Raw genomic sequence first — 7,047 nt, 5'->3', positions numbered from 1 at the left:
GAAGGGGTTGAGGCACAGAGGTGTGAGACAGAAATAGGAGTTGATGGTGGTCCGGTTGGTGAGACAAACATAGGAGTTGAGGGTGATCAAGAGGTTCATGTACAACAAGAGGAGGTTAAGGTAAAACAAGGGGTTGAGGCAGAAGATGGTGAGCTAGAACAGAGGGTTAATTGGCATACCTAGAAGCTCATGGTGTAAGCATGCATTCAGCATATATCCTAGATGTGATGTTTTAATGAATAACCTGTCTGAGTCATTCAATAGTACTATCTTATTAGCTAGGGATAAACCAATTATTAGTATGATGGAATGGATTAGGTCATACACAATGAGTAGATTTGTAACACTAAGAGAAAAATTAAATGCATATCCTGGTAATGTTATGCCTAAGCCATAGAAAAGGCTTGATAGGGAAGTGGAGAAAAGTGGCAATTGGCTTCCAGTGTGGGCAGGGGGTGCAAAGTTTGAAGTCACACAAGGGTTCACCATGGAGAAGTTTGTGGTAGATCTGAGTAACCATACTTGCACGTGTTACTTTTAGGATTTGATAGGCATACCTTGTAGACATGCTGTAGCAGCAATTAATTATAAGGTGGAAAACCCTGAAGCTTATGTCCATCCATATTACAAAAGAGCTGCATATGAGGCATGCTATAGCCCAGAAATAACCCCAATCAATGGACAACAATTATGGCCTAAAAGCACTCAACCTGAACTACTCCCACCAATTTATAAAACACCACCTGGGAGACCCAAAAAACTGAGAAGAAGGGAAGCTGATGAACATGTCAGTCATTCCAAGCTATCAAAGAAAAATCTTATCATGAAGTGCAACATGTGTAAGCAGATGAGACACAACATTAGGAGCTGTAGAAGGGGAATCAGGCACAGAAAGGTAAGAACACAAACTGGACCTATCATTCAATTTTTTTTTTCATTCAAACGAACAAAATCTGGAGCTGTAAAACATACCCAATTCACAGGCACAATCACAAGGAACTCCAAGTGTTAGTGCACCTAGTAGCGCTGCAGGACCATCTACCCAAAGCTGCAGTAGTAGAAGAAGATCTAGACTGAGAGTTGCTGCAAACGTGAACCAGGGAGAAAGACCACCAACAACCCAAACCAGAAGCATGGCTGCACAAGTGATAGGGTCTCAAGCAAGTACTGCAACCTCTGCTTAACCCACGTGAAATACAAGGAGGAATCAAACTGTTTTGGTTGCTTTTAATGGTGGACCACTTTTTGTAGCAGTGGGCAATATCATAGTGGACAACTTTTTGGATTAAAGCAAAATTGTATTCAGATGTATGGACCACATGTCTGGTGTCCAATACTTTATTGAATGTAGTTAAACTTATTTTATTCAGATTTGTGGACCACATGTCTGGTGTCCATTAAAACTTGTGTATGAATTACTTGTGTTTTGTGAATGAAGTAAAACTTCGTGTATGGATTACTTGTGTTTTGTGATAATGCAGTCAAACTTTGTGTATGGATTACTTGTGTTTTGTGGTAATGCAGTAAAACTTCGTGTATGGATTAATTTGATGAAATCAATTAAATGTATATCCTGTTAACATCAAAGGAAACCTTACAGGATAAAAGTCACAGCATATAACCACTGCTATTTAATTACAGCACAATTGTTAAACACAATTGAATTACAGGATAAAACACAACCATGTAAAACACAATTGAACTTCTCATTTCATTCATTACTGCCATATTACAAATACAAAACACTTCCCCAACAGAAGTTACCTCAAACTTACTTAACCATTAAAGTTCCATACATAACTAATCACAGCTAAATAATAGTTACTAAAAAACTAGTTGCAATTGAACTTGAATAGCAACATAAAAACAAAGACAACTGTTAATGTCCACGACAAAAGGAAAAAAACTTGCATGAATCTCCCAAACTTTTTCTCTTCTTGCAATTTCACCTTCAATTTCTCATTTTTCTTAATAAACTCCACTATAACTTTCTCCTTCTCCAAACACACTTCATCTTCTTCAGTTCGTGTTCTACCACTGTCTTGAAAGTCCGGTGCGTTCCCTTCATATTTAGAATCCTCTTCATTAAACCATTCAAAGAAATTGCAATGAGAATTGGACTACATAAATAAAACAAAACCATTAAGACATCAAACGAAATCAAGTTCGCCCAATAAATACCAAATTTGTCACTTACAGCCCAGTTTCTACATCTCCAAAATAATCTCCCGTTGTTCTTCACAGTCGTTGCCTTTAAGAGCAGTAATCTTTCCCCACACCCACACAGTTTGGATGTCATATCCGACGACGATGAACAGGTCTGCGAAATTTTCGAACCACTATTCCTCTGCGTACAATGAATCCCTCTGCTCCCACTTTTCATCACCCTAAAACGATCTTCAAACTTCAATTTTGGCTGCCAATGAATAAAATACGATAACCCCCCAAAACCAACACGAACACTCCAATTTTAGGGTTTTAGAATGACCCCAAATCCCTCTTTTAAAACGGTTCTCATAATATCAAGACCACGTGTTGTTCATCAATTCCTCTCAGCTGAAAACGGGATCCTTACGTGGCCATCCGTTAGACACGTATGAATTAAAATTAACGGAGTTTAAAATTAGGGACCAATTCCATTAGATTTAAAACGTGGAGGACTGAATATGACCAAACGTTATGTGGGGGACTAAAACCAAAAATTACTCATACTTGAGGGACGAAAAACATAATTAACCCAATAATTAACTATGAATGCATTGAAGAATCAACATACTTATTTTATCATTTTATTTTCACGAATAGTCCTTTTACTTTATTGTTTCCTCTAACTTTTACTACTATAAAAAATGTTATAATTTGGAATACTAAGATTACTATTGAATTTGTTGGGAGACGACTTTGGGTTGAATAACCTTATCTATATATATTTTTTTCTATTAATTTTCTGTGCAATAGACAATACAGTTCTAGGCATTAGACGACTAGTCAGTTCATTAAAGGATATATACTACATCAGACAATTATTCTTAATTTGATTGTAAAATGATAGTGATCAAAATGCTTAAGGCTTTCGTCTCTCAAATAAAGTATACTTATCAATTGTACTTCTTCTCCATCCAAGCTGGAAAATAATATTAAATCAATATAATTATCTCATGATATTCAACAATATGTACATATTATTCTCGTAATAAATACAATTATAGTATATCACAAAATATTATACCATAGTAAATACAATTATGAGCATAGTATGCAACAAATCTCATTAAATATGATAATTGATATACATATATAGAAATAATAAATTAAATGGACTATAATTTGTCAATAATGATATTCTCACAAGAAATACACACATTCAATCTCATATACTCTTATATATTCATATTTTCTTATTCTTATCCTCTTACTGACTTGAGCATTAGTGATCTTTTGCATATGGATTTTCCTTCGGTTTTATTTGCACATCAACGATCTAGTCTCTTCATTTCACCTCGTAAGATCTATGGTATTTCCAATAAGAACATTTGGTGCCCATCATGAGACCCAATGAAACTCTCCTCATGTCGCTCTAAGGTATCAAATAAAAGACCAACTATCATGGTTGAGATTATTGCACTATTTATTTACACATTTGGGAATATCGTATGTCTTTTTTTGTTACTTGTAATATAAGAATAAAGAGGAAAAAATATTAACTTGAACCTCAATCTTGCAATAAATGAATTTAATTAAAAAATAAAATTATTTGTTATTCCTTTTGCAAACTTGAATATTTGCATGAGTGTGTATTGGCTCATTTTGCTTCATATTTATATATGTTAGTATTTTTTTATCCAAATTGTTTGATTATTATATTATCCTACTCTATATATTTTTTGCTTAAATTAAGTTCGTTTAATTTATTAAAAAAAATTCTAACAAAGTAATTGTGCTTAAGCACATGCTTTTATATTAATTATTATTATTATTTTTGTACAAAATTATATATTACATACAATTTTTTTTTCTATTATTGTTTTCGTATGTTATCAATGGTTTATCAAATGATTTTATTAGATCAAGGGCACATGAATTGTGGCTATAAAAAGCTTGAAAATTTTCAAATGTCATAGGTTGAATTGTTAGTATGTTTGAGTTTGACTTACACAGAGGGAGCGTTCGGTTAGCTCGAAGGAGGATTTCACAAGTTCTCTAGCTCAACTTCTGTTTCAAGGAGAGCAAGAGAGATGAGTTATTTTTTAGTGAATGAAGGAAAAACGAGTGAAAAGTTGGGTGGAAAAATTGAAGGGGTTTTCTGAAAGGAGACAAGTGGCTGACTAGGCCTCGTGAATTTTTAAACTGGGCCCAAAAATTTAAAATAGAAAGTGGGTTTTATAATGGATATAGTCCTTTTAGTCTAATTACATTAAATTTTTTTGACGTGTCAAACACATTTTTCAGCAGATATTAAAGCGGGAACATGTTAAATTGTGTAAACAACTTAAATCCTAGTATGAAATGTTGTTTGATGACAACTCTAGTCAATCTGATAATTCAAGGTTAGGTTTGCTATATTATAAAAGGCTAAACATAAGATAGGAAATTTTCAACATTGTAGATGTAAATCAGTGTAGGCCGAATTTTTGTAATCACAATATTTGGATTGTAATGTTTTTTTCCTATTTGGATTGTAATGTTTTTTTCCTAGACGGGCAAGAATACGTGTTTTAAGAGATAAACATTAACAATGTGTTCTTATATGGATGATTATTGTGCAAAGATGATAGGAAGTGATGAACCTGAAGAATATTTGTGTTCTTTTCCCTAGATTTGAAAGCGAAGAACGATGGTAATTTGAGGGATATGTGGTTTCATCTCATCCCTCTGGCATGCAGAGATTAGAGAGTGATTAAGCTAATTTTACAGTATTGCAATCGTTATCTTATTCCAAATAAATGACCCATGCAGTGCTTCAATGGAACCTATTAAGTTTTTGCTGGATCCGATTCCAACTGTGTCAAGCCATGCACTATGTCAAGTCATGCATTTTCCCTTTTAACCGGTTATGTTTTCTGTGGAATCTATTCCATTCCATTCACTGTCTTTGTGTGCCATTCCAACTCTGTGAAGCCGTGCATTTTCCCTTTTCTAAATCAAATATATTTTAATTTGGTTAAATTACTCTTTTGATCCCTCTATTTGTCATGAAATTTCATTATGGTCCTCAATTTTTTCCTTGTCTCAATTTGGTCCTCATTTTCTTAAAAATGACTTAATTTGGTCCTCAACGTTAACTTTGACCAAACGGTGTTAAAGTCAACGCCATGTGTCAATTTCTGGTTTTTTTAAAATTTTTAAATTTTTTAAATTTTTTTATTTATTTTTGACACGTGTCACTTCACAGTTGTGCCACGTGTCAAAGTGACTCAATTTAGTCCCTATATTTGTTTTTAGTTTCAATTTAGTCCCAATTTTTGTAAAAATGAAACAATATTGTCCTTCCTTAAATTGACACTAAATTTACTTTTTTATAAATTTTATGGTGATATTCTTACTAAAATTAATGTTTTTATTAAATATTTCTATAAATATTTTAAATTAACTTTAAATTTTACATCAAACATTAGACTTTGATTTTGTTTTGAACTTGAAATTTAGTTCCTAAACTTATGTGTAACAAGTTATTTGATTTTTAATTTTTACTAAGTTTGTATAATATGATACACTTGATGCCTTTATATATGATGACAAAATTGTTAACTTTTGAAATTAAGTTTGGGGTTTAACTTTGTTTAATAATAAAACTAAAAAAAACTTATTTAAAAATATTTCTACAAATATTTAATAAAAACGTCAATTTTATTAAGAATATCATCATAAGTTGTATATAAAGATTAAATTGAGTCTCAATATAAGGAGGACAATATTGCTTCATTTTGACAAAATTTGGGACTAAATTGAAACTAAAAACAAATATAGGGACCAAATTGAGTCACTTTGACACGTGGCACAACAGTGAAGTGACACGTGTCAAAATAATAAAAAAATTAAAAAAATTAAAAAATTAAAAAAAATTAAAAAAATTAAAAAAAAAATCAGAAATTGACACGTGGCGTTGATTTAACATTGTCTAGTCAAAGTTAATGGTGAGGATCAAATTGAGTCATTTTTTGACTTAACATTGTCTAGTCAAAGTTAACGGTGAGGATCAAATTGAGTCATTTTTAAGAAAATGAGGACCAAATTGAGACAACGAAAAACTTGAGGACCAAAATGAAATTTCATGACAAATAGAAGGACCAAAAGAGTAATTTAACCTTTTAATTTTTTTTTCAATTAATAAATATTAATAATATTTTTATTTATGATAATAATATATGAAAAACTAATTACAATTTATCTAAATATCATTTTATTATATTTTTTTAACACTAAGGACAATTAAGTCATTCGACATTTTCATCTATTAAATTTAATTTTTTTAGTCACATCAGTTAAATTCTTCACAAACTTTCACAAAAATTACTCTCAAATCCACTCCACTATTATCCTTAAATCCATAAAAAAAATAACATAAATATCATCTTTTAATCAACCCAAATCAATCATCTCCCTTCCTCTCAAATCATCACCCAAAGAACATACCCTAAGTATTTGTTTTGTATATACTGTAAACGGATCGGAATACCTCGCGTCCTTTAATTATTTATAAATTCATAGTATTTTTTTGATAAAAAAAGTTCCTTTAGTTGCTTAAAAATAATCTGTCATCGACCTACATACAAAGAAATTTCAGCACACACATATCTGATTAGTCGTATATAGGACATTCCGTAGCAGCTAAGTTACGTGTGGTTCATTATCATGCTGTCACGGTTGAATCAGGAAACTAAAACCAAATTACAGATTATGACCATCTGTTTATTTAAAGGATGGAAGTTTGAATATGTAACTTGGTTAAATATTTAGATATCAATAATTCTATTCAATTAAAGAAAAAACTAAATAAAAATTATATAGAAGCCTATGTTCTTCCAATATTTTAGGTATAGTTTGTCA

General features: G+C 31.6%; 1 pseudogene; it reads left to right on the top strand.

Moving 5' to 3' along the window:
• The first annotated feature begins 382 nt into the window (after positions 1-382).
• On the top strand, positions 383-1,184 carry LOC114173285 (uncharacterized; annotated as a pseudogene).
• The last annotated feature ends 5,863 nt before the right edge of the window (positions 1,185-7,047 follow it).

This window comes from Vigna unguiculata, chromosome 2 (assembly GCF_037176805.1).
Source record: "Vigna unguiculata cultivar grain cowpea cultivar isolate G323 ecotype 2 chromosome 2, ASM3717680v1, whole genome shotgun sequence".
Classification (NCBI taxonomy): Eukaryota; Viridiplantae; Streptophyta; class Magnoliopsida; order Fabales; family Fabaceae; genus Vigna; species Vigna unguiculata.
Note: the sequence above shows the minus strand (reverse complement) of the source record. Positions and strands in the feature narration are given on the sequence as shown.